Below are 11,938 nucleotides of genomic sequence, written 5' to 3'. Positions count from 1 at the left end.
TTTTTGTTTTGTTTTTTAAACACTCAGGCATACAAAATAATTTACAACACCAAAGGGCACATTCTGCAAGTCTGCCTCCTGGCCACCAGCTCTTAGTCCCTCTCTTCCCATGAATCTAGAGTCCTCAGCTGCTCCCTCTCTCCATGTCTCCATCTTGCCTCCATCTCTGGTGTCTCTGGTTCTCTGGATAAGGTCTTGCATTCCACTTGTGCTCTTCTCCCTTGATGATCCTAGGGTTTTTTGTTTCTGGACTGTAAGATTAACCACTCCCTGTTTTTGTTACAAAACTTCTACCTTTACAAATGTCACAGTCTCAATTAGTCATGATAACAATTATTCACTATTGAATCATATGAATCTTATCCCCATCTATTATAATCAGACCCATCTAGACATGATGAAAACTATTCAGTGGGGACTCTTTCTTTCCCCACAAACTATTAAACTAAGCTCCCCCTTGAAACCTTGTAAGCTAGTCACTTAGTGCTTTTATTACCCCCTCATTTTAGGTAGCCAATGTGTAAGTTGCCCATTCCTATATACCCTATGTACAGAGGAAATAGCATTGATACTTGATGTGAAGACTCCCTCTGTTGGTATTTTTGAGCTACTACCTCCATGAGTATAGGTCAAGTTCATCAAATTGTAGCAATTTACCCTTGTTTCCTTTATCAAAAATTGTGGTTTTTTTAGTCTTCCTCTAGTCAAGTTCTGATTATCAAGCCATCAAGGCTAGGTCAAATGGGTACTGTCTACAAATTTGGGTGTTCTTGTGCATCTCCTCTCACTTTGTATCAGCTGAATGCTTCACTCTTAGCTCTAGCCCTCTGTGGCTATGTCCTTGTCCATGGACTCAAGTGTCCCCAGGTTTCACCCTACTTTGGACCAACCAGCCCTTCCCTTTCTCTCTCTCATCTCCAGCTCAGCAGGAGTCAATGCACCATGGTTGAACTCAGCCCATTTCTTCATTGCTGCCTTTCCCCCTCATCCACTCACCAGTAGACCAATGTGGTTGTCAGCAGGCTTACATGCCTACTCATGTGTTCCCTTTGAGTTTCGGTCTTTGAGGGGTGTTTGTCCTGAAGGAACTTGATTGTTTGCCTTGATGGTTTCCAAGTAAACAGCTTGCTTATTCTTGTAGTAGCCAACATAGTAACATGTTTGTTTTGGGTTTTTCCTGATGATCTTCCTTTAAAGATATATCTTCTATCTGTTCTAGCTGTTCCAGACTGGTCTGCTTGTCCTTTCTACTGTGGACGTCCCATCTCAGAAGTTTCTGGATGGGACTCAGGATTCCACCTAAGTCTGCAAAGGCTCCACAAGAGGCCTATTTCACTGGGCAAGTTCTAGAATCCATTTTAGGTATTCCAATCAGTTATAGGCTGAACACGGGCTTACAAGTTTTCTGTAATCATATTTCCTGACATTCCTTTCTATTCTACTCAAGTATCTATTTTTCAATAACAGGCAAGGGAAACCAATATTCATAAGACAGTCAAGCATCTTAGTATTATTTCCCCTCTTCAAACTATACTCTGCAAAGGCTACACAAGAGGCCTATTTCACTGGGGAAGTTCTAGAACCCCTTTCAAGTATTCCAATCAGTTATAGACTGAAGATGGGCTTACAAGTTTTCTGTAATCATGTTTCCCGACATTCCTTTCTATCCCAGTCAAGTGTCTACTTTACAATAGTAGGCAAGGCAAACCAATATTCATAAGACAGCCAATCATCTTAGTATCATTTCCCCTCTTCAAACTATGCCTAGAACAAAAGAAAAGAGGGAGAAGACACAAATAACACTCATTAGAAACCATATGGCAATGTCACAATGGAACCAAAGGAAATCAAAAGGATAATAACAGAACACTATGAAGAGTTGTACTCCAACAAATTTGAAAACTTAGAAGAGATGAATACATTTTTAGATAAACACTACCTACCTAAACTTATACACAGTGAAGTAGAAAACCTGAACAGACCCATAACAAAAGAAGAAATTGATCAGGTCATCAAAAGATTCCCAACCAAAAGATGTCCAGGCCCAGATGGCTTCACTGGTGAGTTCTAACAAACATTCAGGGAAGAGCTGTCACCAATTGTACTCAAATTCTTCCAGAAGATAGAGGAGGATGGTAAACTTCCTAATACATTTTATGAAGCAAGCACAACCCTCATACCAAAACCAGGGAAGGAATTCACTAAGAAAGAAAATTATAGATCAATATCCCTCATGAACATAGATGTAAAAATTTTTAACAAAATCCCAGCCAACAGAATCCAGCAACACATCAAAAAGATAATACATCATGATCAAGTGGGATTCATATCACTGATGCAAGGATGGTTCAATATTAAAAACATGATCAATGTTACCCACCATATTAATAAGAAAAAAGAACCCCATGACTATATCGATTGATGCAGAAAAGGCATTTGACAAAATCCAACATCCATTCCTGATAAAAACACTCAACAAAATAGGAATTGAAGGGAAATTTCTCAACATAATTAAGAGCACATATACAAAACCAACAGCCTACATTATTCTCAATGGAAAGAAACGGAAAGCCTTTCCTCTGCGAACAGGAACCAGACAAGGATGCCCTTTGTCACCACTCCTATTCAATATTGTGCTGGAAGTTTTAGCAAGAGCTATACGGCAAGACAGGGAAATTAAAGGCATCCAAATTGGCAAAGAGGAAGTAAAACTCTGTTTGCACAGACAGCGAGAGACCAATGAACAGATACAAAAAAAAGAATGTCCACACCTTTATCTCTGCGGTTCTGTCAGTACTCTATGGCTGCTCTGATCCTTCCATTTGGTCTCACCCAAGATGGCAGCTCTGGGAGCCGCTGAGCACCTTGGATTAGAAAGCAATGGATTTCTTGCTTCTACTACAAATTCCACTGGCTGTAAACCTTCCAACTTTCTAAAGATTCCTTTATATGTGGTTCATAGTTCTGAGACCATCCCCTGAGCCTGCTTGGTCCAATATTCTGTGTTGTTGCTGACGGAGCTCCTTACTGCACTTCTACCTGATCCACCATCTTGTTCTCCTTGAGCTAATCTCTTTCTAGACATAAAAGAGTTTAAACATGCAATCTCTGAGGAACCTGGAAACAAGCTGAAGAAACAAGGGTCTTCCTCCAGAGCCAACAGAGAGTAATTCTTCCTGGAGAACTTGACCCTGGATTCAGACTTCCAACCTTCTAATCTGTAAGAAAATAAACTTCTACTTACTAAAGCCACCCAGTTATGGGATTTTTGCAATGGCAATACTAGGTAACTGTGAGAAATAGCTGTTGGGGTGATCCATCTTCAGAATCAAGGAAACCTTGGGGGTAGCAGGTTGGTATGACAAAAGGGAACTCTGAGAAGAGGAAGAGACTAGTTTGACCTACTCATTATGAGCCGTGGAGTCAGTTCCGACTCATAGCGACCCTGTACAGGGTTTCCAAGGCTGTGAATCTTTGTGGGAGCAGAAAGCCTCATCTTTCTCCTGTGGAACAGCTGGTAGTTTCAAACTGCTGACCATGAAAAACACCCATCAAGGAACTAGGGGAAATTCATAGGGAGGGGGTGAAACTAACTTTAACTGAGAATATGCCCAGTAGGCTCCATTCAGGAAAGATTGTCAACTCCAAAGTACCCAGTTAAAGGGGAGGTGGAGGAGGGGCTTTTTCTGAGCAAGGTTAATAAAACTCTTGGTCAATTGACCATGCTGTGAGTCTGCCTGTGTTATGGGGCTGGGCACCCGATTTTGCAAAATCGAATAAAGAAAACCTCACTCTCGCTAAAATGAGTACAGATTAGATTTCTTGAGTGTTTGTCAGTATAGACAAGGTTTCTCACAGTAACTAAGACAGTGGCACAATGTACACTCTGTTGTTGTTAAATGCCATCTAGTCGATTTGACTCATAGTACTCAGCACAGGGTTTCTGAAGCTGTAAATCTTTGCAAGAGCAGAAAGCTTCATCTTTCACCTGTGAAACAGATAGTGGACTTGAATTGATGACCTTGTGGTTCACCATCCAGTGCTTATCCTACAGAGCCACCATATTCCCTATTATTTTGCACTCTGCTACTTTGGGAGTCCTGGTATGGCACTATAAGATAACCACTATTGCTAACCACAAGGTTGTCAGTTCAAACCCATGATCCGCTCCACGGACACGTCATATAGGATCCATCTGAGTCAGAACTGACTTGACAGCGCTTAACAATAACAATAATGTAAATGTCATGGGTCAAACATACTGAGCAGCACCTTGGAACAAAGACCTGGAGATCTGCTTCTGGAAAGATTGCTGTTAATTTGTGCACAACAGAACTGCTTTATATGATTTTCAAGGCTATGGTCTTTGAAAGCAGATTGCCAGGACTGTCTGTCTCCAAGGAGTTTCTGGGTGATTCAAACTGCCACTCTTTGGGTTAATAGTCAAGTGTTTAAACATTTGTGCCACCCAAATCCTTTCATACAGATTACAACCAAGGAAACTCTACAGAGTTCTGTTCTTTCAGTAAGGCATGGAATCAGCATGGATGGGAATGGACTTCAAGGCAATGGGTTTGTTTTTTGTTACTTTGTTTGTTTGTTTTGAGGGGGGGTTATCTGTAGGAAGAAGTATTTTCCAAGAAGAAAAAGAAAATTCTTTAACAGATGAACATTTGCAGTCTATTTGGATGATTTCTGTTGTTGTTAAGTGCTGTGGAGTTGGGTCTGATTCATAGCAACCCTGTATGGGTTTCCAAGAAGCCACTGGTGAGTTTGAACACTCGACCTTGTAGTTCAAACCAACCTTGTGGTCCAGTGCTTATCCTATGGCACCACACCAGGACTTCAATGGAAGATAGGGAATAAGAACTTGGAATTCCAATTAAATGGCATGTTATTCTCCCCACCCCACAAAAGGGATTCCATTCATCTCAGTAGATCTATATCACCAGAAAAATTAGATTAGCATACTTCATTTTATTGTGCTTCACTTTATTGCCCTTTGCAATAATGTAAAGCTTTGTGGCAACTCTGCATCAAACAAATTTGTGGGCACTATTTTTCCAATAACATGTAGTCACTTTATGTCTGTATCATGTTTTTGTAATTCTCATATTATTTCAAACTTTTTCATAATGCTCTTCCACACTTAACAGACTACAGCTAGCATAAACATAATTGTTATATGTACTGGAAAACCAAAGCTTTTGTATGACTCGCTTTATTGTAATATTTGCTTTATTGCATTAGTCTGTAACTGAACACACGATATCTCTGAAGTATGCCTGGGATCTATTACTGTCATCATCATTATTACTATATTGTGAACGTTGTAAATAAAAATTTGTGGAAATTCATTTTCTCTCTTGTCATATAACTATCTACATAATATCTTCAATTGTCACTCTTGACCCACATTTACCATCTGGCCCTTTACAAAAAAAGCTTACTGATTCCTGCTTTAAGAATCAAAATGTGCACATTGATCCAGAAATTATTTTTAAAGTTATAGGGTTTTTTGTAAAAATAATACATGCTCACTATAAAAATGCATTCTCATAGAATATATCCCTACACCCCACCACCTAGAGATAAATGTTACAAATTTGGGGACCACCTTCTAGATATGGTTTATGCCTATTATTTTTAAAATGTGCCCTTGAAAAAGTTAATTGCTCAAGATGATCATCAACAAAAGGGTTTGCATGATGTTTTGATTTATCTGTGTGAAGAAACATTTTCTAAGAAGAACTACATAAATTCTCTAAGAAAAATTCTTTAAAAATCATAAATGTAAAACATGATCATTGTGGAACATTTGGAAAATAAAGAAAAGTATAAAAAAATCAGTTAAAAAAACTATCTTCATCTTAGGGTTCTCTCAAGAAATCAAAGCAGTTAGAAACTACCAGCTGCTCCGCGGGAGAAAGATGAGGCTTTCTGCTCCCATAAACATTTACGGCCTCGAACACCTTGTTCAGGGTCGCTATGGGTCAGAACCGACTCAACGGCACTTTACAACAACAACATATATATATATAGCTCTGGTAGCATGGTGGTTACAAATCGCACTGCGAACCTCAAGGTCAGCAGTTCGAAACTACCAGCTGTTCCGCGGGAGAAAGATGAGGCTTTCTGCTCCCGTAAAGATTTACAGCCTCAGAAACCCTGTACAGGGTCGCTATGGGTCGGAATCGACTTGATGGCACTTAACAACAACAACAATATATATATACACATTATATATATGTTGTTGTTAAGTGCCACCAAGTTGGTTCTGACCTATAGCAACCCATAGCAACCCAAAGCGACCCTGTATAGGGTTTCCAAGGAGTGGCTGGTGAGCTTGAACCACCAACCTTGTTTTAAAACTTTGTAGTCCAGCACATTAACCCACAGCGCCAAACCAGGTCAGACCTTTCCTATTTTCCCTTCCTCTCCCCTCTTCTCTCCTTCCTTCCTCTCCCCTCCTCTCCTCTCCCTCAGAGTTGGTAAATTCAGAATCAATAGGTCAGGTACAGACTGAAGATTCCTGCTGTCTTGTGTTCCAAAATCCAAACATCAGGCAATAGGAAGATTGAGGAGTAAGAGTATTCTGACAAAATGTCTATTTTTAACTGGTGGCAAAATAACCCTTAGACAAACCCCTTTTCACTCTTAATGTCTTCAACTGACTGATTCACACACACACATACACATCATTATAAAAGATAATTCACGTTACTTAGGGCCAACTAACCTCATTACATGTAACTCTTCATAGCCACAACTAGACTGGTATTTTACAAAACAACTAAGCACTTTAGCCTAGCCAAGTTGACACATACAATTAACCATCACACCCCTTAACGCTGCAGTATCAGTTAGACTCCCCAGCAGAATTTGGTGGCACAAACTGGGTAATAGAGGAGAGTTTAAGAAAAGTACTACAAGAGATGGTTGTTGTACCACAGGGAGTTTCACTTCTGGGTGAGGGTAAGAGATTTCTTACCAAAATGGGAGCTATTTGAAAAAGATATCTGATGATAACAGCGATCTTCAGTTGAGAAGACACAGTCAACCCTCTGGGACCCCACAGAAAGAGAGCTGGATTAATCCCTCCTTTCAATTTCCTGTTGCTTCACAGTGACCAAACCAACTGGAGACCAAACCAACTGGGCAAGGGAGTCCTTAATGCAGTCCTTCTAGGTCCAGTGGCCTGGGTACAAGGTCACTGTAAGGAAGAGAATGGAGAGAGAGGATCTACAGAGGCAAACAGAGAATGCAGCATGATCATTGTCAAAGTAACCAAACTGATTTTGAATAAGATCTATAGTTCTTGGACTCCTAGTGTGGCGCTGTAGGATCAGCACTAGACTTCAAACCACAAGGTCAGCAATTCAAACCCACCAAATGCTCCTCAGAAACTCTATACAGGGTTGCTATGCCTTGGAAGAAACTCAACAGCACTTAACAACAGTTTATAGTTCAAGGAGCCATTGTAGTGGGTTGCGCATTAGACTGCTAACTAACTATTAACCACAAGGTTGGCATTTCAAACACACCAGCTACTCCTTGGAAACCCTATACAGGGTCACTATGAGTAAGAATTGACTCAACAGTACTTAACAACAACAACAAAGATAGTCAGAACGTGGAATGCAAGAAGTATGAGTCTAGGAAATTTGGAAGCTGTCATTAGTGAGTTAAAAATGAATTAGCCAATCATGGTTTACTATGCCAGAAACAACAAATTCAAGAGGAATGACATTGCTTGTTGTTGTTGTTGTTAAGTGCCGTGGAGTCAGTTCCGACTCATAGCGACCCTGCACAGGGTTTCCGAGGCTATTGCATTCATCATCAAAAGAAACATTTCAAGATCTTGAGTACAATGCTGTCTATGATAATATCCATATGCCTACAAGGAAGACCAGAGTCCTGATATGGCACTGTAGGCTAATGCACTGGACTGCAAAGTCAGTTGATACGGCAAGGTCAGTGGTTCAAACTCACCAGTTCCTCCTTGGAAACCCTATACAAGGGTCGCTATGCATCAGAAGCGACTTGATGTCACACAACAGCAACAACAACAAGGAAGACCAGTTACCAGCACAATTATTCAAATTTATGCACCAACCACTAGAGCCAGTAATGATGAAACTGAAGAATTCTACCAACTTCTTCGGTATGAAATTGATCAAGAGTGTAATCAAAATGCATTGATAACTACAGTGATTGGAATGCAAAGGTTGGAAACAAAGAGGAAGGATTGGTTGTTGGAAAATATGGTCTTGGTGATAGAAACGATGCTGGAGATCATATGATAGAATTTTGCAAGACCAACAACTTATTTATTACAAACACCTTTTTAAAACAACACAAAAGGTGGACTGTAAACGTGGACCTCACCAGATGGACCTCATATAGGACCTCATACAGGAATCAAATTGACTTTATCTGTGGGAGGAGATGGTGGAAAAGTTCAACATCAGTCAAAAAAAAAAAAAAAAAGACCAGGGGCTGCCTGTGAAACAGGCCATCAAAGTACCATATGAACATGGTACTTGCTCATATGCAAGCTCAGGTTACAACTGAAGAAAACTAAAACAAGTACATGAGAGCCAAAATATGTCCTTGAATATATTCCACCTGAATTTAGGGATCATCTCAAGAACAGATTTGATGCATTAGACACCAAGGACTGATGGCCAGAAGAGCTGTGGGATGACATCAAGAAAAGAAAGGAAAAAAAAAAAAAGATCACCAGACAGGAAGAAGCAAAAGGTCATTAAAAAGACAGGAAAGAAAGAAAAGACAAAAATGGATGTCAGAGAGACTCTGAAACTTGCTCTTGAGTATAGAGAAACTAAAGCAAATGGAAGAAATGAAGTAAAAGAACTGAACAGAAAATTTCAAAAGGCAGCAAAAGAAGTATTATAATGAAATACGCAAAGACCTGGGGTTAAAAAACAAAAGGAAAGAGCATGCTCAGCATGTCTTAAGCTGAAAGAACTGAAGAAAAAAATCAAGCCTCAACTTGAAATATTGAATGATTCTATGGGCAAAAAATTGAATGATGCAGAAAGCATCAAAAGAAGATGGAAAATGAAATGCAGATAGGTCTCTTGTGATACAATAGTGAATAACTGTTATCAGGACTGATTGTGAAGGTTGGAAATGTAAAGGTAGACATTTTATAGCAAGGAAGGGAGGGAATAACTTTTCAGTCTATGAGCGGTGGTCCCTGGGACCATCAGCGGAGAAGAGCTGAGAGCAGGACCCTACCCAGAGAACCGGTGATGCCTGAGATGGAGGTAGAGACAATGACATGGAGCGATGGAGCAGCTGGGGACTTTAGATCCAGAGAGGGAGAGTGACTGTGTGCTGAAGACTGGGGCTGGGGAGGGAAGGGATAATGTAGGGGGCAGGCTTGCAGGGTATACCCTTTGGTGGGTTGATGATGCATGGAGGGGATTGTAACCATGGCAATGATACAATGTACGATAGAATGAATGTAAAACTAATGTTCTCCCATGTAAACTATTATATAATTCACAATAAAACACTTAAAAAAACAAACAAAACTAGACCAAGCCTTAACTCCTACCCTAGCCTAACCCTCACCCCTAGCACTAACTCTAGTCCTATGACCCTAATAATAAATAAAGTATTTTAAAAAGTAAAAAAAAAAAAAAAGAAGAAGAGGATGGAAAGATTACAGAGTCATTGTACCAAAAATAAATTAAAATAGTCAATGTTCAACCATTTTAAGAAGCAGCATATGATCAAGAACTGAGACTCCTGACAAGATGGCAGACCAGGCAGTTACTCTACAAGGAAGATGTTGTTGTGTGCCGTGGAGTCGGTTCCGACCCATAGCAACCTTGTACAGGGTTTCCGAGGCTGTAAATCTTTGTGGGAACAGAAAGCCTTATATTTCTCCTGAGGAACAGCTGGTAGTTTCGAACAGCTGACCCTGAGGTTTGCAGCCCGATTCGTAACCACTACGCTACCACAGCTCCTACAACAAAGATACAAAAGACCAAATAAAACAGACACAGGTTTTCCAGGATGGAGAGACTTTGTCTCTCATACTTCAGGCATGGTTCCAGTCCCTGGAGAAGGACATCATGCTTGGTAAAATGGAGGGTCCATAGAGAGAGAAGCAATCCTGGCTTCTAAGAAGCATTCTGGCTGTACTTCTTCCAACACAAATTTGTTTGTTCGTTTGGTGATCCATGGTACTTTCAGCAGTATTCGGCAACACCATAACTCAAATGCATCAATTCTTTTATGGTCTTCCTTATTAATTGTCCAACTTTCACATTCATTTGAGTATTGAAAATACTATGATTTGGATTAGGTGCACCTTAGTCCTCAAACTGATATCTTTGCTCTTAAACACTTTAAAGAGGTCTGGTGCAGCAGATTTGCTCAATGCAAAACATTGTTTGATTTCTTGATAGCTGCTTCCATTGAGTGTTGATTGTAGATCCAAGCAAAATGAAGTCTTTGACAAACTGCAATTTTTTCTTCATTTATCATGATGTTATTTATTGTTTCAGTGGTGTGAATTTTTGTTTTTTCTTTACATTGAAATGCAATTCACCTGGAGAAGGGTTAGAGATTGGAAGCATTGCTTTCAGAAGTGAGTAGTTCTAGATAGGGGTATATAGAGAAACAACGGCTTTACATCTGAATATTTTGTTTAGTAAAAGTTTCCATTTTTGTAACAATACTTTTTTACTTACCCTTGTACAGGTGTTAATGTATAATGTATACCTAAGAAAGATGCCTCAGAAGATGGTTTCCAAAATATGGTCTTCTGAAAGCAGAGGGATTCATTATCTTTCTTCAATGCCTTTTTAAACTTTGCACAATATGAAAGCAACATTTAGTGCCCAGCTTATGAATGGGCTGTGTTCTCAAAGCTCTAGTGTGGCTTAGTTGATTGAACTCAAAATGCAGTTTTCTAAAGAAACAGGTGCGCCCACGATGGCGTGTTGAACCCAAACTGCTGAGGGTGGCACCTGAGCTGTTAGGAAGATAAGAGGAAAACTGGTTCCTGCGCTCCCCACCCCCTTTCCAACTTACTGGGAGCCATGAGTATGATCCATAGACCCGGGGCTGCCGGTGGCCTCCCTTCGTATGTCCCGTTTCCCCATGTGTCTTTCCCCTCCCAACCGCAGTCGCCGGGCTCCTCCGCAACTCAGACACTGCTCCCGTTTGCCCGCTCTTACCACCTGGGGGCACACTTGTCACCACAGAGAGTGTGGGGAGCCAAAGACGCAGTTTCGAGACTCTCGCAACCTTGTCACAGAAAGAAAGCCTACGGATGAGGATCAGTCAGCACTATATACCCCATTTCACTCATAAGCAAAATATTTTTTGCAATTTGAATATTTCCGGACTTTTCTAGTGGTTGGCAGTGTTGCCTTCGGGGAGAGCAGCTGGTGGGTTTGAACTGCCGACTTTGCGATTAGCCGTCCAGAGCTTATCCTACAGCGCCACACCACTTAGCGTCCTATTGTTAAGTGGTACTGAGTCGATTCTGACTCATAGTGACCCTATAAAGGGTTTCCAACGAACAGCTGGTGAGTTTGAACCACCGACCTTGCGGTTCAATGCAACCTTATGGTCCAGTGCTTAACCTCCAGCGCCACAACTACTATTAATCAGTTTCCTCTTGTTTTCAAGTTACAGCTAGTGTGTTATACTTTTAAATGTTTTGAGGGTAGTTTTTATTTTACGAATTTCATATCTGCATTTTAAAAAGGAGGCATGGTTTCCAAAGGAGCTAATGTCTCAGGTGGGTCCGGTTCCTCCTCAGAGGAACCTACCCCCAAAAGGAAGATCCTTGTGTGGTTGGATCACTAAATGAAGAGGCCCAGGGGGCAAGCACAGTCTACAGAGATCTTTGGAGCAGAGTGAAATGGAAGAAAACGGAAGCGGGAGTTGC

The sequence above is a fragment of the Chrysochloris asiatica genome, unplaced genomic scaffold (genome assembly GCF_000296735.1).
Source record: "Chrysochloris asiatica unplaced genomic scaffold, ChrAsi1.0 scaffold00245, whole genome shotgun sequence".
Taxonomy (NCBI): Eukaryota; Metazoa; Chordata; class Mammalia; order Afrosoricida; family Chrysochloridae; genus Chrysochloris; species Chrysochloris asiatica.
This window is presented reverse-complemented; position numbering follows the sequence as displayed.